Source organism: Carassius carassius, chromosome 18 (genome assembly GCF_963082965.1).
Source record: "Carassius carassius chromosome 18, fCarCar2.1, whole genome shotgun sequence".
In the NCBI taxonomy this organism is placed as follows: domain Eukaryota; kingdom Metazoa; phylum Chordata; class Actinopteri; order Cypriniformes; family Cyprinidae; genus Carassius; species Carassius carassius.
The window spans coordinates 33,042,608-33,066,480 of record NC_081772.1 but is presented as its reverse complement, the minus strand read 5'-3'; positions in this window follow the sequence as shown (position 1 = coordinate 33,066,480).

The window sequence follows — 23,873 nt, the reverse complement described above, 5'->3', positions numbered from 1 at the left end:
AGTAAAGTATTTTTAAGTGAAAAATGTGTAGTAACCCTGGACTCTACAGTCTTTTACAGGTTCTTTACAACACAATCTGAACTGTCTCCGTAGCAGAGTTTCCTTAATTGATTCTGCTGTTATCCTGTTCGTCTCTGTGAGGCTGCTTTCTCACAATCTGTACTGTATAAAGGGAAATAGTAATAAAGGTGATTTAACATGACCAAAAGTGTCCTGTGTGGTGTGGGAGAGCAGCTATAAATTATGAGACAGCCCAATGATTGGATTTGGAGCTGGAGCGGACTCCATTATAGCTCTGTCCTGAAACATTAATATGAGTCCTCCTGGAGATTTTGGCCCATCTGGGATTTGAGCATCATCAAGAATGTGGAACTCTGGCAAATCCAACAAGCTTGCTGCACTGAGGGGAAATAAATCAGACGATGATGGTTACTATTCTTGTTACTAATATAAAGGATTGGGGTTTTTTTTAAATAAATATATAAAATATTGTTTCATATGTGGATTTGATTGAGTGGATAACAAAGAGTTGAATTTATCGTCATGGCAACTAGACATCCTATTGAACTACAAACTATTTCGAGTCAATGAGTCCAACAGCTGAAACATGTTTTATTGTAAACTATGAATCCCTTTCAGAGCCCAACAGTCCTGACCTCATTTATTTCAATTATATGATAAAGTGTAAATTTTTAGCTAAAAAAAAAAACAAAAACGTACAAATTCATCTCACTTCCTTCCTTGAGGCCGGAGCAAAACCTATATATTCTGTTTGTCTTTAGCATAATAATTGAGGATCCAACTGGATCTCTGAGAAACAGAAACTAAAACCTCTCGAGGACAACTGTATTTTTCTTGAGATATTTTTGGCCTGGACGGCTGCATGCGACTCTGCTGTCTCCTCTAATTTATGTCTACACAAAAACCTGCTCGTGTGAACGAATACCAAACAATTTATTAATTGGTGGCAACAGCAGCTCTGTGCGAGCAGGTCCAAGCAGGCCTGTTCCTGACAGAAACAGCAGTGTCACACATTTGCAAATCTGTCCAGATGTCAAAGAGAAACGCTGTCTTCACACAGAGATGCAAGAGAGATGGGGGTGAGAAAGAGGAGTGCTGAGAGACACAATGAGTGTGATGTACCCACACACATCCACATGATACGAAGGACACAAAGGCACAATCGCAGGATGAAGAGCTGCATTCACAGTTTAACATGAAAAATCCTTTAGTTTGTCTTGCTGAGATGGCCATGAGATTAAATGGAGGCAAATGGAGACTTTTGCTGAAGTCTCCTGGTTGTCTCCACATCACCGTAGCTCCCTTTTGGAGAATATCTGTTGAACGCATACTGCATACGCTATTTTGAATCAGCTGCACCACAAGGATATGTTTTCTACATGTATTTAAGTTCTGATTTGAACAAAAACAGTGTATCTTATATAGCACACATGTATGTGCTGAAACAGATCTCTCTTGTGCAAACACACATTAATACAGTCGAGTTCAGTATTTACTCTCATTATCAGTGTATGACTTTGCATACATTTTTTTTCTATGGATGTTATATTTTTATTATTAATATTTTAGTTAAATTAACTTTTTACAGTATATTACTGTTTTTCCTTGACTTAACTGCAACAAACTGTAGAAAAACACTTTTTTTGCTGGCAACCATTAATTTACGGCAACAAACTGTAGAAAAACAGTTATTAACTGGCAGCAGGGGTGCCAGTAAATAACTTTTTCTACAGTTTGTTTCCTGTAAATTAATTACAGTTTATTACTGTTAAATTATGTTTCATGCTGTTTTTTTCATCTTAAATCTTTAACCCTTTAAACCCCACAACAAAATCCTCAGTTTTAAATGAACACTTATAATGTGTACACACAACAGTGTGTTTGAGTAACACTGAATTAGTGAGGTTAATGAGATAATTCTGTGATTAATTGATGATTGAGCATTAGTGATGAACACCTGCTATTAAAAAACAGAATCACTAAAGGAAAGAGAAACACAAGAACTACAACTGACTTCAGCCACAGCCTTGAATTCATCAAATTCAAGATCTGATTAAACAACTCCTTAAATAGCTTCACCAGATTCACATTAGTAACCAGACTGACTTTATTTCTGTCAGATGTCTACAGAAGATCTTATTGAGAGTTAAATAGGTTTAGGTGTTTTTTTTTTCACTACCATGATGGAGATCAGTGTTTACTTTAGTTGGGCTCTTGAACGTGATTTTTCAACAACTAAGTTTTTTTTTTTACATGCTGTAACAATGCATCTTTAGAACTTGTTATAGCAAAAAAAAAAACAACTGAAGAAATAAATCTGGTATTGTTGTTTATAGATTGAAAAGAACAAACACTATTATTTCTGATTCAATCCTGTGTTCCTTCTCTTATTGAATATTGATACTACAGCAAAATAAGAAACACTGCTGAGCCTTAAGTTATGAAAGACTGTTAAGCAAATTAAACTCATAAAAAAAAACTTTGCTGAAATTTAGATAGAAACATCAAGAATCAGCGTATGAATCACAACAATGATGACAATCCACAAAATAAACAGATAAGTTCTGAACTTCACAAAACATGCTACTAAAACTTAAGACAAAAAAATCATGGATGAGTTTTATCCTGTGCTGGTACCCAGCATGCATTGTATCATGAACCTTTTGATTGTCACCATTGTTGAGATTCATATGCTGATTGTTGATCTCTCTCTTTGAGTGCTGTGGACACTGCTGCCCAAAATATTTAAAACTGAAACTGTCATTAAATCCAGGTGTTCTGGTTATCACATTACTGATTACTACAGCAACACTTTAAGTCAGTCTAGTGGATCATGCCTGACAGAAACAGCCATAACCACTTGACTATTAATATTGCTGTAACAGAAGTACCATAAAGATACAAATACAGCAATGAAACTGTTCCGATCAAAACATTAAACAGGTTCTCCCCACTCAGTGATGCACCCACTGAGAAACCTGATGAAAGTGCTCTAGTTATTGGTGATTCTATTGTACGGAACGTGAATATAGAGACACCAGCCACCATAGTCAAATGTTTACCGGGAGCCAGAGCGCCTGACATCTTGGCAAATTTAAAAGTGCTGGCTAATGCTAAATGTAAATACAGTAAGATTGTTATTCATGCCGGCGCTAATGATGTTCGACTTCGCCAGTCGGAGATCACTAAAAATAACATTAAAGAGGTGTGTGAACTTGCAAGCACGATGTCAGACACTGTAATATGCTCTGGTTCCCTCCCTGCTTACCGTGGTGATGAGATGCATAGCAGATTGTCATCACTCAATGGCTGGATGTCTAAGTGGTGCCCACAGAATAACATAGGTTTCATAGACAATTGGACAAGCTTTTGGGGCAGATCTGACCTGTTTAAAAGAGATGGTCTTCATCCCTCCTGGGGTGGCGCCACTCTTCTCTCTAGAAATATGGCAAATAGTCTTAGCGTTTATACTTGACTAACTGGGGCCCAGGTCAGGAAGCAGTCAGACTGGCTAAACCGACCGTCTGCTAGCTGCCTCCCGTCACAGAGGTCAGTTAATTCTCAGCACATAGAGACTTTTTCACCTAGATATCACACTATAGAGACTGTGTCTGTTCCCCGAACTAGAAAATACAAAAAACGTCCAAACCAAGTTAAGATTAACAATTTAATTGAGGTTCAACAAATAAAAAACAGAAGCAATATGGATAAACAAATGATAAAGCTTGGCTTATTGAATATCAGATCCCTTTCTACGAAAACACTTTTTGTAAATAATATGATCACTGATCATAATATAGATGTACTCTGTTTGACAGAAACCTGGCTAAAACCTGATGATTACATTATTTTAAATGAGTCCACCCCCCAAGATTACTGTTATAAACATGAGCCGCGTCTAAAAGGCAAAGGTGGAGGTGTTGCTTCAATTTATAACAACGTTTTCAGGATTTCTCAGAGGGCAGGCTTCAAGTATAACTCGTTTGAAGTAATGGTGCTTCATATAACATTATCCAGAGAAACAAATGTTAATGATAAATCCCCTGTTATGTTTGTACTGGCTACTGTATACAGGCCACCAGGGCACCATACAGACTTTATTAAAGAGTTTGGTGATTTTACATCCGAGTTAGTTCTGGCTGCAGATAAAGTCTTAATAGTTGGTGATTTTAATATCCATGTTGATAATGAAAACGATGCATTGGGATCAGCATTTATAGACATTCTGAACTCTATTGGTGTTAGACAACACGTTTCAGGACCTACTCATTTTCGAAATCATACTCTAGATTTAATACTGTCACATGGAATTGATGTTGATGGTGTTGAAATTATTCAGCCAAGTGATGATATCTCAGATCATTATTTAGTTCTGTGCAAACTTCATATAGCCAAAATTTTAAATTCTACTTCTTACAAGTATGGAAGAACCATCAATTCTAACACAAAAGACTGCTTTTTAAGTTATCTTCCTGATGTAACAAAATTCCTTAGCATATCCAAAACCTCAGAACAACTTGATGATGTAACAGAAACTATGGACTCTCTCTTTTCTAGCACTTTAAATAAAGTTGCTCCTCTACGCTTAAGGAAGGTTAAGGAAAACAGTTTGACACCATGGTATAATGAGCATACTCGCACCCTAAAGAGAGCAGCCCAAAAAATGGAGCGCAGCTGGAGGAAAACAAAACTAGACGTATTTCGTATTGCTTGGCGGGAAAGTAACATATCCTACAGAAAAGCATTAAAAACTGCTAGATCCGATTACTTTTCTTCTCTTTTAGAAGAAAACAAACATAACCCCAGGTATTTATTCAATACAGTGGCTAAATTAACGAAAAAAATAAAGCCTCAACAAGTGTTGACATTTCCCAACATCACAGCAGTAATGACTTTATGAACTACTTTACTTCTAAAATCGATACTATTAGAGATAAAATTGCAACCATTCAGCCGTCAGCTACAGTATCACATCAGACAGTGCACTATAGACCCCCTGAGGAACAGTTCCACTCATTCTCTACTAAAGGAAAGGAAGAATTGTATAAACTTGTTAAATCATCTAAACCAACAACATGTATGTTAGACCCTATACCATCTAAGCTCCTAAAAGAGGTGCTTCCAGAAGTCATAGATCCTCTTCTGACTATTATTAATTCCTCATTGTCATTAGGATATGTCCCCAAAACCTTCAAACTGGCTGTTATTAAGCCTCTCATCAAAAAACCACAACTTGACCCCAAAGAACTAGTTAATTATAGACCAATCTCGAATCTCCCTTTTCTGTCCAAGATACTAGAAAAGGTGGTATCCTCACAATTATATTCCTTCTTAGAGAAAAATGGTATATGTGAGGATTTCCAGTCAGGATTTAGACCATATCATAGTACTGAGAACTGAGTACTGAGTACTGCTCTCCTTAGAGTTACAAATGATCTGCTCTTATCATCTGATCGTGGGTGTATCTCTCTAATAGTTTTATTGGATCTTAGTGCTGCGTTTGACACAATTGACCACAACATTCTTTTGCATAGACTTAAACACTTTGGTGGCATCAGTGGATGTGCATTAGCATGGTTTAAATCATACTTATATGACCGCCATCAGTTCGTAGCAGTGAATGAAGATGTATCCTATCGATCACAAGTGCAGTATGGAGTACCTCAAGGCTCAGTACTAGGGCCGTTACTCTTCACGCTTTATATGTTACCCTTGGGAGATATCATCAGGAAACATGGTGTTAGCTTTCACTGTTATGCTGATGATACTCAGCTCTATATTTCTTCGCAGCCCGGTGAAACACACCAGTTTGAAAAACTAATGGATTGCATAGTCGATATAAAAAACTGGATGACGAGTAATTTCTTACTGCTAAATTCTGAAAAAACAGAGGTGTTAATTATAGGACCTAAAAACTCCGCTTGTAATAACCTAGAACACTGTCTAAGACTTGATGGTTGCTCTGTCAATTCTTCGTCATCAGTTAGGAACCGAGGTGTGCTATTTGATCGCAATCTTTCCTTAGAAAGCCACGTTTCTAGCATTTGTAAAACTGCATTTTTCCATCTCAAATTACGGCCTATGCTCTCAATGTCAAATGCAGAAATGTTAATCCATGCATTTATGACCTCAAGGTTAGATTATTTTAATGCTTTATTGGGTGGTTGTTCTGCACGCTTAGTAAACAAACTACAGCTAGTCCAAAATGCAGCAGCAAGAGTTCTTACTAGAACCAGGAAGTATGACCATATTAGCCCGGTCCTGTCAACACTGCACTGGCTCCCTATCAAGCATCGTATAGATTTTAAAATATTGCTTATTACTTATAAAGCCCTGAATGGTTTAGCACCTCAGTTTTTGTATGAGCTCCTTTTACATTATAATCCTCTACGTCCGCTACGTTCTCAAAACTCAGGCAATTTGATAGTACCTAGAATATCAAAATCAACTGTGGGCGGCAGATCCTTTTCCTATTTGGCGCCTAAACTCTGGAATAACCTACCTAACATTGTTCGGGAGGCAAACACACTTTTGCACCTGGCATACACATAACATACTAATATGCTTTTATTATCCAAATCCGTTAAAGGATTTTTAGGCTGCATTAATTAGGTAAACCGGAACCGGAAACACTTCCCATAACACCCTATGTACTTGCTACATCATTAGAAGAATGGCATCTACGCTAATATTTGTCTGTTTCTCTCTAGTTCCGAGGTCACCGTGGCCACCAGATCCAGTCTGTGTCCAGATCAGAGGGTCACTGCAGTCACCCGGATCCAGTACGTATCCAGACCAGATGCTGGATCAGCACCTAGAAAGGACCTCTACATCCCTGAAAGACAGCGGAGACCAGGACAACTAGAGCCCCAGATACAGATCCCCTGTAAAGACCTTGTCTCAGAGGAGCACCAGGACAAGACCACAGGAAACAGATGATTCTTCTGCACAATCTGACTTTGCTGCAGCCTGGAATTGAACTACTGGTTTCGCCTGGTCAGAGGAGAACTGGCCCCCCAACTGAGCCTGGTTTCTCCCAAGGTTTTTTTCTCCATTCTGTCACCGATGGAGTTTCGGTTCCTTGCCGCTGTCGCCTCTGGCTTGCTTAGTTGGGGACACTTCATCTACAGCGATATCGTTGACTTGATTGCAAATAAATGCAAAGACACTATTTAACTGAACAGAGATGACATAACTGGATCCAATGATGAACTGCCTTTAACTATCATTTTTGCATTATTGACAGTTTTCCTAATGAATGTTGTTCAGCTGTTTTGACGCAATGTATTTTGTTTAAAGCGCTATATAAATAAAGGTGACTTTGACTTACAAAAGTCAAGGGACAGGAGCCCAACTAAAGCAAACACTGATCTCCACAATGGTGATGTCAAACGAAACAGTAACATTATCATCTAAATCTCTGTAATTCTCAATAAGATCTTTTGATCTCTGATCTCTGATCTGATCGAAATAAAGTCAGTCTGGTTAGTAATGAGTGAAGTTGGTAAAGCTGTTTGTTGATTGTTTAAATCTTCAGTTGATTTCATCTAAGGCTGTGGCTGTAGTCAGTTGTAGTTCATGTGTTTGTCTTGTTTCTTTTTTCTTCAGTGATTCTACTCGTTAACAGCAGCTGTTGATCAGTGTCTGAATTCAATCATTAGTTTTCATTGTCTCTGTCAGGTCGACTATATTAGTAAACTCATGTAGGGAATAGTGAATGAGGGTGTAGGGTGTGATTTGAAACACAGCCGCTGAGTGTCGACTTTGAACGTTGGTAGTTTACGATATATAGCAGCAGGCTACCTTCTCGAAAATGATGAATATTACTTTTTAATAATACTGTTTTAATGAAAAACAGTATGTTACTGTCGAAATTTGGCCGTTTTTTACAGCGATTTTTAACAGTGTGGCTAACGTACGCTCGTTGGACAATAAACTGGACTACATTCGATTACTACGCTCAACTCAGAGGACTGTAAGAGACTGTTGTGTTTTTGTGTTCACGGAAACATGGCTCAGCAACAGTGTTCCAGACGGCGCTGACCACGGTGGCCACGGACAGAGCTCTCGCCGCGGGAGGAAAAACCCGTGGCGGCGGGCTTTGTGTTTACATCAATGACGCGTGGTGCCGCGATAATGTTGTGATCAGCAAACACTGCTCACCCCTGGTGGAGTTTATGATTATTAAGTGCTGGCCATTCTATCTGCCGAGGGAATATACTGCTATACTGCTCATTTCAGTGTACATTCCCCTGTTCAACATCAGCAACAGGAACGACGCACTAAAAGAACTGTACCAGCACATCAGTGAGCAGCAGACAGCACACCTCGATGCTTTTCTCATTATAGCTGGGGATTTCAACAATGCTGACTTAAAGAGTGTGTTTCCAAAAATACACCAACACATTAACTTTCCAACACGAGGTAATAACATTTTGGACTTTGTTAACACCACACAGAGAGGAGCTTACAAAGCCCTCCCCCTCCCCCACCTCGGAGCCTCAGACCACATCACTGTTATGCTAATGCCTGCATACAGACCACTCATTAAAGTCGCCAAACCAGTTCACAAACAGATTAAAGTGTGGCCAGAAGGATCATCAGAGGTTCTTCAAGACTGCTTCAACACAACTGACTGGGACATGTTTAAACAGGCTGCTACATGCAATAACACCACTGACCTCCAGGAGTACTCAGAGACTGTCACTGTCTACATAAACAAGTGTATTGATGATGTAACAGTCACAAAAATCATCACTGTCCCGGCCAACCAGACTCCTGAAGACACGGAACGCTGCCTTCAGAGCTGGAGATGAGGTGGGCCTGAGAACAGCTAGGGCCAACCTGTCCCGCGGCATCAGAGAGGCTAAGAGACAGCACTCCAGGAGGATAGCCCATCAATTCAGCGACAGCAGAGACACTAGGAACCTGTGGCAGGGGATACAGACCATTACGGACTACAAGCCCCCACCACGGACCTGTGACAACAACATCTCTCTGCTTAACGAGCTGAACACCTTCTTCGCTCGCTTTGAGCAACAAAACAGCACCACTGCACTGAAGACTCCACCTCCTCCTGGCGACCAGGTGATGACGCTGACCCCAGACAGCGTGAGGAGATCCTTCAGCAGGATCAATGCACGCAAAGCTCCGGGTCCTGACAACATCCCTGGGTGTGTACTGAGAGACTGTGCAGCAGAACTCACTGATGTCTTCACAGACATTTTCAACATCTCACTGAGTCAGGCTGGTTTTCCCACATGTTTCAAAACTACCACCATCATTCCGGTTCTGAAGAAGCCATCTCCATCCTGCTTCAATGATTACCGTCCTGTTGCACTTACCCCCATCCTCATGAAGTGCTTTGAACGGCTAGTCATGCACCACATCACTCCACAAAATCAAGTCTGCCCCCCCTCCCCCTCCCTGGACCCCTTCCAGTTTGCATATCGGTCCAACCGGTCGACCGATGATGCCATCGCCACTACCCTCCACTCAGCACTCACACATCTGGACAAAAAGGACTCATATGTCAGAATGCTGTTCATTGACTTCAGTTCAGCATTCAACACAATCATCCCTCAACAGCTTATTTACAAACTGATCCAACTGGGGCTCAACACTTCGCTGTGCAACTGGCTGTTGGACTTTCTGACTGGAAGACCTCAGGCAGTAAGGGTCGACAGTAACACATCCAGCACCATCATGTACACCTTCTACAGAGGCACCATTGAAAGCATCCTGTCAAGCTGCATCACTGTGTGGTATGGCGCCTATTCTCACCAGTAAAGCCCTCTGCATCACAGGTGATCCCACACACCCGTCACACAGCTTCTTCAGTCTTGCTGCCATCAGGGAGGGGACTGCAGAGTCTTCAGGCCAGGACCAGCAAACTGAAGGACAGCTTCATCCATCAGGCTGTCAGGAAGCTGGACTCACTCACGAACTTGCCCCCCTCCCCTCTTCTGCCCCAGGCACCACTGAATTATGACCCCCCCCCTACTACTACTACTACTACTAATATACGAGGACATGCACCAGTCACTTTGTGCAGCAATAGTCTGCTCACTACCTTTTTCTCCATGGAAATGAAAGCTTTAGACTAAGTTCTGCCAGGAAGACTCAATCACTTCGTCACTAATTACCTTCATCATTATCCAATCACGTCTATATACTTTGGTATAAAATATCGGTACTTACACATGTTTGAGTTCGCAGATGCTGACGCGATAACAACCTCCACCCTCCCCACCACCACCAGGATGGTCGTGTCCTTACCTTCCAGGGGGTCGGCTGCGCCCCTGCCTTCGTCTTCAGGCAGGAAATGCTGGTCCGCTACCCTCGGATTACGAACTATCTCCAGTGTTAATTTAACATTCTGAGTGTGGACTCATATAAATTCTGATGCAGTGTTAAAAGTAACACTGAAGCAGAGTTGAAATTAATGAGATAATTAAGAAATTAATTGAGTTATGATTAAGCATTATTGAAGACACCTGATGTTAACAAGCAGACTCACCAAACGAGAAAATCACAATTTGTGTGTCACCATTATAGTGGTCAGTGTTTGCTTTAGTTGGGATCTTGGCTTGTGACTTTTTACTTTTAAAATGTGTTTGGCAAGCCAAGAGCAAAAGTCATAGGGTGGTGAAGATTATATTTTAATGTGATCGTTGTTTGACCTGAATTGCTGAACTCTTTTAAACTCGTTTCTCTAAGTAAAACTTTAATTATTGAATGTAACTGCTTTGATTCCACAATGAAAGAGTCTGTATTCTCTATACATTGTTTTGTAGGCATCTTTTGCAAGTGAATCTTTTTTTTTTTATTAAAATTTTTGATTTTAGGCACACAAACATAACAAGAATCAGCATATGAATCTCAACAAGGGTGACAAACAGCATTTTCAGATAAACCGATCTACTCTGGACATCACAAAGCTAGATACTAAAAATTCACATAAAAAGAGCAAAAAATGAAATATAGTTAGAATAAAAAGTTAAAAAGACAGTTCAGATCATAATTTATTCATGCCGCAATGCATGATGGGAGCCATGGATGAGTTTTTATTGGCTACAACATGCTTTTTTGATGGTCACCATTGTTGTGACCCTCACGCTGATTTTTTATGTCTATGTGTCTAAATGAATGATTTGTTTTTTTCTTTATCTAGAACTAACTTTTAAAAACATGTCATAATATGCCAAAAATGCTGGATTGCTTACTTTTTTTCACTTATTTTATGTATACATTAAAGAAACCTGAACTCATTTTATATTTTGATCTAGATTTTTAGGCGTTAATGTTATCTGTGTGCACCGGGGGTCTGAGAGTAGCGCAATTTCGATTCTCTATGTATGTACTGTACATGTGGAAGAACTGACAATAAAGCAGATGTGAACTTGAACTTATAAATAAAAAGACGTCCTTTTATTGTTGCTTCTTTGTGAAAGTGAAATATGAAGTTTTAAAATGAACTCTAAATCAAATAAATAACACAAATAAAAGAAATCTCTTCATATAAACAAACAAAAGGCTTTGTCTGTGCCTTTAGAGACAATCATGATCCAAACAAAGATGCTGCCTACACGCAACATGAGCAGTTTTTAATCTAGATTAGACTGTATCATTTTGGAATTTGAAGCAAAGACAGAATGGTCTGAAATTTTGCTACATAAAACATATCTACACAAGGTCCTTATGGAACAGCAGATACAGTGTTTTCTTGGTGACCGCTGTAAACAAAGCAGGACAGCGCTTGACCCTGTTGATGAAAGCTTCTTTAATATGAATTATACAGAGGGAAGATGAAAAGAAACTATCATCTACATTTTTCTAAAGAGTCAGTTCCCCTCAGAGATACACTCATATAAACTCCTAGCCACCAACATTGTATCACGATTCGTTTAACATCTCAACTGATTTGAATTGTCACATATTTGTATAAATTTTCAACCGGCTCGCGTGCATCGTTACATCACTAGCTGTAGTCCCTAAATCAGTTAGTTGCATCTAAGTTTGAAGGGTTTATCAAGGGCAGGTGCAGGGGTGGTTGATCAGCTTTTTTCAAAGGCTTTACTGTGTTGTGCAAAATGTGTTCATGCTTTATTTGTTTTAAAACCATTGTATTTTCACATATTTTACCACTGTTTTCATTCTTGTCATAAAACCTAGGAATAAGCTCATTGTAGCCCCAACCAGCCTCTTGTCTGCACTCCTTAAACAGCTATTTCTTTAAAACAAAATATCTCCCTTTACATTGAACTCTGAGCGTCGTCAGACGTTATGCTCTAACAGCAACATTACACACTAACTAATTAAAAATAGTGAAATCATGATCAACCACCCCTTTAAAATAGTAATTGACAGAAATAATAATTGACTTTTTCTTCTCTCATTCAAAAAAATAATAAAAAATTATGTTTTGTTACCAAAAACGTATATAGAAACTGTAAAATTATCTTAGATCAAAAGAATCTACCATTTGATAACAACTTGAACAGTCTTTATAAAAAGCTCAAGATGTAGTAAACAACATGCATTTCTATTGCATGCATGAATTTCTGCACCTCTGCATCGAGGGAAGTTGTGGCCTAATGGTTAGAGAGTTTGACTCTCAATTGAAAGGTTGTGAGTTCGAGCCTCGGGCCGGCAGGAATTGTGGGTGGGGGGAGTGCATGTACAGTTCTCTCTCCACCCTCAATACCACGACTTAGGTGTCCTTGAGCAAGGCATTGAACCCCCAACTGCTCCCCGGGCGCCGCAGCATAAATGGCTGCCCACTGGTGTGTGTGTGTGTGTGTGTGTGTGTGTGTGTGTGTGTGTGTGTGTGTGAGAGTGCGCGCGATGGGTTAAATGCAGAGCACGAATTCTGAGTATGGGTAACCATACTTGGCTGAATGTCACTTCACTATTTATCGTGATGTAAATCAATTAACTGTGATTTAATTACAGTAAAACCATATTATTTAGTTATTTATTTATGGTGTATTGTTTACCATTTGAATAACCAGTTTTATACAAAAAAACATGGTTAAACTATGGTTTTTGTAGCAAAATCGTTAAACCAACGTGGTGAGGATTGCATACCTTAAGATATCTTTCTTTGAGGACCTGATAGAAGGCTCTACTTGTCGGGAATAATTCACTTAAAGTAATGCATCCGATGCGAAAGGTGTAATACACAAAAGGATTCTCCTGTGAATAAAAAAATAAAGAAAAAGCTATTAGAATGCTTTTAGAATTGCAATATTGAAAATTTCAACCTATACCTTGTATAACTATCATTAGTCATCATTAGGTCTTCACCAGATGAAATGGATCTATGACCAACTTATTCATATACATACTGATCATTATTTACAGAAAGCAGGAAAAGCTTAATCACTCTTTTTTATCTTGTGTCTGGTTATTATGAATGGATGCACACAGAAATCAGTGAACTCGTGCTGAACAAAAACGTCAGCGTTTTGAGCAGATCTGTACTAACTTCAACACCTCTAATTGGCAGTTGTGTTCAACAGACATGTCTGTGATTGGTCTTAGATGAACTGTCTTAGCGTTGTGAGACACTGAGAGCCCGATGTGACTATGACACATGATTGTACAACATTATCTGCGGGGGCTGCTAATGAATTCTCGTTCTGTGGTGTAACCAGTGGAAACAGAGGGAAGGGAAGGGCATCTTTTTGTGGAAGCCGACACAAAAAGATCTTCAAAAGGCTGTGTTTTAATCAGAGATTCATGAGTTTTGAAGAGGTATCCAAGGCAACCATCTCAAGAAGGGTGATATGAAGCTGTTGAGATGAAATTAAAAACAAATGTTTTCCACTGATGATGCTGACATGATGTGCGGCTGCGATCACATCAGTGTGTTGGGGGGGGGGGCGGGGGTTATGATCGCAGCTATGATGTTTCTGTATCAGCAGCTCGAGTATCAATGGTTGCTCTGAAACTGTGTTTTAGCAGTCAAGGATGAATCATCTTACATGAGTGAATCACTTAAAGGCCGTGTTGTAAGGTTAATTTTTCAACGAATTTGTGCAATTTGCTTGTTGATAATAAACATTTAAACTGTTATCCATTGTATTTTATGTTGTTGGGTATCACAAAACGGAATATAATACGAAAAAGTAGGTACTATCTTACAGCGGTCTCCTTTCCCCCACAATGCATTGCATCACGTCACGTTGGGGAGAGAATTTACCAAAGCCCGCCTTGAGAGCATTGATAGTGACTAGAGAGACGAGTAGTAGACGAGAGTATTCAGATAGCGCAGATTATAGATAAATAGATAAATACATAGATAGCTAGACTACTACATATATAGATAGATAGACAGACAGATAGATAGAGAGATATCGACCAACAGCGACCCAAACGCACTCACTTCCCCTACAGCACAAGCTTTTCAGCGCAGTTTCCATGGGACAGCACCCACACAAGCACCTGCCAAACACAGCGATACACACGCGGCTACGTTTGCAACAACATTTCCACCGGAGGAAGAGATAAACGCTTAGAAACGTCCATATAGCTAGCATGATGCCTTCTATTTCTAGATGACAAAGACAACGTTTACCAGTTCTACAACACTATGACAAAGGTTACCGGTACTTATCTGAACTAACGTCATGATCACTGCCACTAGATATAACGAAAACGTTGATTTTTTTACTCTGTGCTATTCAATGACAGTAAAAAAAATAAATAAATAAATAAATAAATATATATATATATATATATATATATATATGTGTGTGTGTGTGTGTGTGTGTGTGTGTGTGTGTGTGTGTGTGTGTCGTTATTGTGCACTGCTGCTCGTAGACTTGCTCCAGTGCTCATTGCTGTGATGCTAAATGATAGAAACTCACCAGGACACTTCACCAACTCTCCACTCATTCTCCTCGGACCATGCATTTAATAAGCTTTGACGGACATCAGTTCTTGGCAATTCCTCATTTGCCCTCTCACGTCTGGCAGGTTCAAAATTACACGGCTGCGGGTCATCATACATGTTGGCTCTTGCCACCTCTTCCTCATCCCAGTCAGTCGCTATAACGTTAGTTCTGATGCTGTGTTCCAGGCAGGTTTTTGAGCTCGTAATCACTATTTCATACCACGACTAATGACTTTGTACCGTTCCAGGCAAGTTACGCCAAACTTTCTGAGCGCAAGGAATTGTAACTAGATTATTTATTTTATTGCAACGGTACATTGACCTAAAATCGTTTTTTCAACGTGTGCCACTTGCATAAACACTGCATCCTTAGGCAGTATTATCCGTAGGGGCTGTCATTGTTGTTTCGCATGCTGTGTGACCTCGGAACTCGGAGTACATCTGTTTCTACCTTTCCTCGACTTCTCCCCAACGTGACGTCATCACCGAGTTGCGTAAAAAAAACGGTAATACCAAAAACTTAAAAAATAGGTCTTTAAGACCATTTTTGAGACATTTTAAAAATGATATACATATCTTGAGTGATTTATGTACCCATTAATCGAAAGTGGTGGTTAACCTGCAACATGGCTTTAAACACAGTTTAGAAAGCACTGGGCAGCAAAGGTGAAATACACAGGAACCGCTCTATTCAATGGAGCGCGCTTTATTCTTGATCTCAGAGCATTATTGGAAACATCAGTGTCAGCGTTTCTGTATGCTGTGGATTTAAACAGGGTACAATGTGTTCATGTCCACATGTATTACACTACTGCTGATAAACGAAGGAATATTCAGAACAAGCATTGTGGACATAAAAGATGGCTGTTCAAAGTCTATGAGATCTGAAGAAATGTCTGCTAATATCTGTGTGCTGAGGTTTTGGTTCATGCATTTAAAAACTGCTGCTGTTTTAGGGGAAATTCTAATCTTACATTTAGCAGATGCTTTCATCCAAGCAACCTACAGATAAGGAACATCACAAGCCATTTATCATCCGACAGCAATAAAGCCAACAGCGCTGCAATGACAAGCTTCAGATGTGAGCAGAGTTCATGTCAAGACCCAGACCTGTACCAGACCCTCTAAAACCCTGGGCCAGATCTAGAGCTGGAGCCAATCAGGAACGCACTGTGCTTCTCCAAAAAAATAAATAAATTAATTAAACAAGACTGGATAGGTGCCTAAGAACTTGCAAATAGAATTAGATAATTATATAATCTGTTTGGTGTTCTGTGGATTGAGTTCTTGCACTTCTTAACACGGCTTTTAGTGAAAAGAAGTGCAATGCTTTTAGGAATTTTTTTTGTGCATTTGGACATTTTATAAATCATTTATAGGAACATTTGGGAAATTGTTGTATATTGTTGTGCATTAGAGTTACAATAGCTTTTAATAATTGTATTCTGGGGGACATTTGGTCGAGGTCAAGCCCAAAATAAAGACAAAACATAACATTTAAAACACCCTTATGAATAATCAAAACTGAAATACAGAGACACACTTCAGAAATTAATGCTTTTATAATCTATTCTTTGGAATTATGGTGTTTTTTCTTTCCTGTAAAATCACTCAAGGGGACTGAAGAATCAGCCGTATGTCTGCAGATCAAACTCAAGACTCTGGTGTTGTTTTGAGTCATCTTTAGGGCTGTAAATATACAGCTAGTGCTTCTGTGCACTTCCTTTCAACGTGATGTCGAGTGCATGTTTCTCTTGCATCTGCTGTTGAAGCATCGCCCCGAGGGGCTTCTGAGGGCCTCAGAGCTGCTCATCACAGCTTCTCTAACAGCTCTCTGTTTGCTCTCTCTCCTGTGAATTCAAATGAATGAGCATTACGAGCCTCTCCAGATGCTGCGAGTGGAGCTGTGTTAGTTGCTCACTTAATTAATAGGACTATCGCTCAAGAGCTGAAACCATGTGTGAATCAAGAAACACTGTCCAACAGCGACACCAGCAGATGAGGTCTCAGAGAGAGGCAAACTTGGTCAATACATTTTGGGTAGAGATATGGTGAAAATGGGACTAAAGTGTAAACTTATTTATAAACTGTTTACTTCTTATGTTAAAATATTTCATTAACAAATATTAGATTCTTACATATATACAGTATAAATAAATTTTCATATTTTCATTTTCTCTTTCTGTTGCTTTCTTTTTCTCTACTGTAGTAAGTATTATTAATAACTGTAACTCAGTATGAAGGTTTTTTAAGTGTTAGCCTGCAATGTTCAGAGTTTAATGCAATAAATGCATAAAACCCAGATAGCAACATTGTGTCGGCCCAGATCCGGCCCACATCTGGCACCCGTGGAAAGATGATCTGGCCCACATGCAGCGTGGAATGATGGCACTTGGGCGGACCGCTCCTGTTTGCCAGGACTGAGCCACAAGCAGGCCATAGCAATGCCATATGTCAGCCAAGAGTAAAGAAATTAACCAGAACTGGACCTTATCTGAGCCACAAAATCTGTTTATATATTAAATATGAATTTCAGCTTTAATAAGCCTGTTAACAAGCAGAATCACTGAAGTAAAGAAAATAACAGAGAAAGAGATAAGCAGAAACACAAGAACTACAACTGACTTCAGCCACAACCTTAGATGAAATCAACTGAAGATAAAAGAAGACATTAAATCTCTCAAGATCTCACCAGAGGAGGATTAAACAACTCCACAAACTGCATTACCAGCTTCACTTATTACTAACCAGATTGACTTTATTTCTGTTGGACATCTACAAAAGTTTTATTGAGAATTAAGAAAGGTTTAACTCTAATGTGTGTCACCATAACAGTGATTAGCGTTTCCATTAGTTGGACTCCTAACTCTTATTTTATCTTTAGTCTTTTTTGGCCACTGTGACAGTGTGTTTGTTAAACACATTTGCAGCATCAAAGAAAGCTAAAGAGAATTGAGGTCAGGTGATGGCGGTTATCTGTTGATGGTCTTATAATCCTCATGAAACATGCTGATTTGTTAATTTTTTTTTGAATCTAACAATTGTTTCATTAATATATTCACATCACAAACCATGTGTTTCTCACACATGAGGTCAAGCAATATTACAACAATCAGTTAGAAGTTTTTAACGATTATAAAGAATTCAATCTATGATGCCACACACAGACATCAACAATCAGCACATGAATCTCAACAATGGTGACAATCAAATGTACCTTGCTGCAATGCATGCTGGGTATTAGCATAGTACAAAACTCCCAGCATGCATTGCAACATGAATAAATTATGCAGCTGAATTGTCCTATTATTATGTTTAATTCTAAATATTTGCTTATACTTTGCTTTTGTTTTTGTTGTGACAGTAGCTTTTCAGTGAAGTTCTGAATTGATCAGTTTATCTAAATATTTTTGATTGTCACCATTATTGAGATTCATGTGTTGATTGTTTATATCTGTGTGTGTCAGCATAGGTTAAGTTTTTTAAACTCATGTTTGTTAAAAGATTTTAACTGATTGTTATAATACTGCTGGATCGCATGCGGCAGAAACACAGGGTTTGTAATATGAATGTATTACTGGAACAACATAATTGTTCGATTAAAAAAAAAACATTAATGAACCAGTGTTCTTCATGATGATTAAAAAATCATCAACAGATAACAGCCGACACTTGATATCATGTCACTCTAGCTTTCTTTGAAGCTGCAAATGCGTTTAACAAACACACTGTCACAGTGGCCAAAAAAACAAACTATATAATAAGAGTTAAGAGCCCAACTAATGGAAACACTAATCACTGTTATGGTGACACACATTAGAGTTAAACCTCTGTTAATTCTCAATAAAAAACTTTTGTAGATGTCCAACATAAATAAAGTCAGTCTGGTTAGTAATAAGAGAAGCTGGTAGAGCTGTTTGTGGAGTTGTTGAATCCTCCTCTGCTGAGATCTTGAGAGATTTAATGTCTTCTTTTATCTTCAGTTGATTTCATCTAAGGTTGTGGCTGAAGTCAGTTGTAGTTCTTGTGTTTCTGCTCTTCTGTTTTTCTGTTCTCTTCTTTCCTTCAGTGATTCAGCTTGTTAACAGGCTTATTAAGGCTGAAATTACTTCATATTTAATACACACAGATTTTGTGGCTCAGATAAGGTCCAGTTCTGGTTAATTTCTTTACTCTTGGCTGACATGTGGCATTGCTATGGCCTGCTTGTGGCTCAGTTCTGGCAAACAGGAGCGGTCCGCCCAAGTGCCATCATTCCACGCTGCATGTGGGCCAGATCATCTTTCCATGGGTGCCAGATGTGGGCCGGATCTGGGCCGACACAATGTTGCTATCTGGGTACCTAGGCTTTCGGAAACAGCCATTGATTCAACATGACTAATAAACACATAACCAAGGCAATTTATGGCTTATGAGTTCTTCTTATTATAATTTTCATTACAATATAATATATTTATAATGCAACGCTAATCAACAGCCTTTATCACTACGTAGAATACTATGCAATAATATGTTGTCTGTCCTATTATGCATAAGAAGACATATCATCTCACAGAAGGATTTTATGTCAAACACTCGACTGACATTATGTGAGTTTGGAGTAAATCATATTAAATGTATTTTGTTGGACAAGAGGTTCATAAATGCTTGTCATGTTTGGAAGATGTTTGATACGTGTTGCTTTTTAAATGCATGTTAAATGTCTCAAACTCGCTGTGCGAAAGAGCAGTGTTTACTACTTGTGTGCGCACTTCAGGTCTGTGTCAGACAGACAGCACGAGAACACAAGTTGTTTTCTGACTCTTTTTAAACATCAAGCAAGTCACGTAAGTAACTTTTCGCAATGTTTAGAAGTAGCCTATTTATTCAAATAATTGTGATATATAGTGCAGCCCTAGAAAACACCCATGGGTGTTTTAAAGCACTGCAAGGTAAAGGATGAGCGCACAACTAAACAACTCAACACTGAAATCAACACAGACAATGTGAATGCTCGCAATCAGTCAGGGAAGACTGCACAATACATACAAACTAAAAACAGATTATAGCCAAAACTGTTATGAAAAGGGAAGCATTTGTAGTTAAGTTTTCTTGACGCTGAAATGCAATTGCTACCTTTTTGAGATACAAGGAGCATCAACTAAAAATTCTCAGTTGCAATGCCGGACACCAATATTTAAACGGTTCTGAAAAGATGAATCAGTCTGGGCAACTGAGATTGGCTTAGGAGATAAAGGTTAAGATCATGTACACTGAAAACCCTAATAAGTTGACTGAACTAAATTGATTGAGTAAACTCGTTGCCTCAATTTAATTGAGTAATGGAGTCTCCCAAAACTTACATATTTAAGTTTATTTAACTTGACGGTTTTGTAGACTCTACCTAAATCACTCAGAGGTTTAAATGTTGATACTTGATTCATTTGAAGTCACCATTGTGGTGGAAAGTGTTTGGTTTAGTTGGGATCTTGGTCCAGTTGCTGCTGGGTTGGTGTATTTTAAAACGTTGTTTTTGTGGTGAAAAAAAGACAAATTTAAATGAGCTCAGGTGTTATCAGATGTTTTTTGTTGATGAGAAAGTCATCACATATTACGTCTTTGAGATCATAAAATAAGTTTTGTTTGATATTTTTAACAGGCACCAAGAGCAAAATACTTATTTTGAAGATGGACAAAATGAATGCATTTGAAATATTTTGAGTAAAAGAATCAAGTACTCACACACACAGACTTCTAGATTTAGCATATGCATCACAACAACGGTGACAAACAAAAGAGCTCCATAGCACAAACTCATCCTTATTTTACAGCCTTTTTTGTTCTGATTGTCACCATTGATGTGATGCATATCCAAAATCTTGATGTCTGTTTGTGACGATGTGATCTGTTTTCAAAAAGTAAGTACATTATTTTATCTACTAGGTTTCTATCCATAAAAGTGAATCCACAGTCGCAGCAATACATTTTATTTTAACTTGTCACCATTACAAGCAAGATGTGCATGTTTGATCTCAACTCTCATTGCCACATGACAGTATTTTACAACACACAAGTTACAGCAGCAAGAGACAAGCTAACACTAATAAAAAGCTGATGACACCGGAGGTCATTTAAGTTTGTCTTTCTTCGACACAAAAACAGTGTTTTAGAATACACTGTTTCAGCAGCAAAAGACAAGCTTACACAAGAAGTAACTGGACCAAGATCCCAACTAAACCAAACACTTTCCACCACAATGGTGACTTCAAATGTATAAAGTATCAACATTTAAACCTCTGTTAATTCTCAATAAGAGCTTCTCTAGATGTCCGACAGAAATAAAGTCACAGAAAACCTTTTAAGGAGGATCTGTGAACGTCTATATCGGACGTACAGAAGACATAAAAAACATTTTAAAAAAGACATCATAAAACATTCTGCCTCCTCAGTGGACATCTTTTCAACGTCTGCAAAGACATAAAAAGATGTCCACTGGACGTAACTTTGCCCAATGGATTAGGTTGATGTTAAAATACGCAAACATAGTAATTTTTTGTTGTTTACTCAAAAAAGCGCTAGCGATAAGTTGCCTTATTTTTTTAAGTTGACACAACTTTTTTTTTACAGTGCAGTATAGGGTTTACTGTATTTTCATAAATATTGTGACATTTTGTCAAAAGGTCAAAGTTTAAATATGCTGTTATTTGTTTTACTTCAGTGTGCAAAAAGTGTGCGGTCAAAAATAAGAACATAATTTTCTGTTAAATTTACATGTTGAGTTAACTTAAATATATAAGTACACTTGAAATGAATACCAAGTTAAGTGAACATAATCGTTTAAGTACATTAAATAAGCACCAAGTTTGGTGAACTGAGTGATTTAAGTACAATCTACAAAACCGTCAAGTTAAATAAACTTAAATATGTAAGTTTTGGGAAACTCCATTACTCAATTAAATTGAGGCAACGAGTTTACTCAATCAATTTAGTTCAGTCAACTTATTAGGGTTTTCTACAAAAGCGTCAAGTTAAATAAACTTAAATATGTAAGTTTTGGGAGACTCCATTACTCAATTAAATTGAGGCAACAAGTTTACTCAATCAATTTAGTTCAGTCAACTTATTAGGGTTTCCAGTGTATTGGTTTAACGAGTTAAGCAATAACGTTAGCTGCCATGTTCTTTCTCTCAAAGGAAAATGATTGGGCCACTTCATCAAATACTATAAGTTGTCGTTTCAATAATCATACCATATCAAAATCACGTACCACAAGGATAACATATTTCACTAGTAGAAATCATGCAAAACAACTTTATATCTACATAACTTTACTCACCTAACATAATACACTAAAAAAAAAACGTCATCTTGAAATGTAGTTCAGCAAACCAAACAGACCAAAAGGACGAATTTTGTAATCCACCAATCAGTGCTTTTGTTCTCTTGTTGCTAGGCAGAATTCCTCCCATGGCCAATCACATTAAAGGAAGAACAGAGTGACGTTGAGTTTTTCCAAAGGATTACTCATGATTTTGAGCTCACAACACTTGAAATCTTAAGTTTATGCATTTTGAAGGTAAATTAGTTAAATTAACTCATATTTTTAAGTGGCATGGCCAAAACGCAAAATTTTAAGTAATGTTTAGTCAACATTACTTGATTTTTTAAGTCAAGACAACATTAGGGTTTACAGTGTAGTGTCTGAAACAGATCCAGCAGGCAGTAGCCTTATCTTTCCATTCATCAAAGACCTCCTGCACCATCTGGTTCTCTTAGTAGGGCTGTGCGATTTGGGGAAAATAGCTAATAGCTAATTTTTTTTAAATTTGATTTGCAATTTAATTTTGTAAAGTCAAGCTTCAGCTCAATATTGTCTAGAAGATGCAGTCTGCCTTTCCATCTAATAGATGGTTAGCTTGCTGCTAAAATGCAGTCAGTGTTAGCTCAATAAAAGAATGTCTCAGTTCCCTTTCGATGGCTACAGTCGATGATGCGCTGTTCAGTGCATTGGGAAACATCTTAATCCCTTTCGCTTGCTGTGTCACCTGATCCATGCATACCTTCTCGTGATCTCGATATATCTTTTGGGTCTTCGGATCATGAGCAGCCCACTTCTGAGCATTCCTCTTGCGAGAAAAAATTGGTCGAGGAACTGCTCGAGATAGTTATTAGCACGGTGGAAGGAATGCAGCTTGACTGGCTATGCGAACAAGAGACCCCCAAACTTAGTAAGCTAGTGGATAGGTTTTCTGTCCGGTGGTAGGGAAGAGAGACCACAAACCATATACTTCTCGCATCTTTGTGCCCTCGACAGTGATTTTTTTCGACTAACGTGGATGCGAAGTTGTGGGAGTATTCGGAGATGCCTCGTGTTGAAGAGACGCTTGCGAGCTATCTTTTGCCCGAATCTGCATCCTCGATTATGAAACCTACTCTCCCCACTAAACCTTGTAGAGTAACATCATTGCTAGTGGGTAAAGCTTACCAAGCTGCAGGTCAGGCTGGTGCTGCGCTGCACACTATGGCAGCGTTACAGGCATATCAGGCTGACCTGTTGAAGGACTTGAGTGTGGGCAGTACAATCAATGAGGAAGCGTTCGCTGAGCTTTGTCGAGCCACAGATTTGTCTCTCCATGCGACCAAGCAAATGGCCCATGCCATCGGCTGTTCTATGACAGCTTTAGTCAGCACGGAGAGGCATCTGTGGCTTAATTTGACGGGCATTAAAGAAAAAGATCGTTTGTTACTTTTAGACTCTCCTATCTCTCCATCTGGCCTGTTTGGCAATTCGGTTAATATGGTTGTCAACAGGTTTAATGAAGTAAAAAAAAATGAAGAAGCATTCGTTCAGTTCCTACCTCGCCGCACTCAAGGGAAGGGGCAATCAGCCACCCAGCCTCGCCCTGGTCCTTCAAAAGACAGGGAGGTTAAAAAGCAGAGCGTGGCGGACACTGCTCCCCCTCGTAGGGGTTGG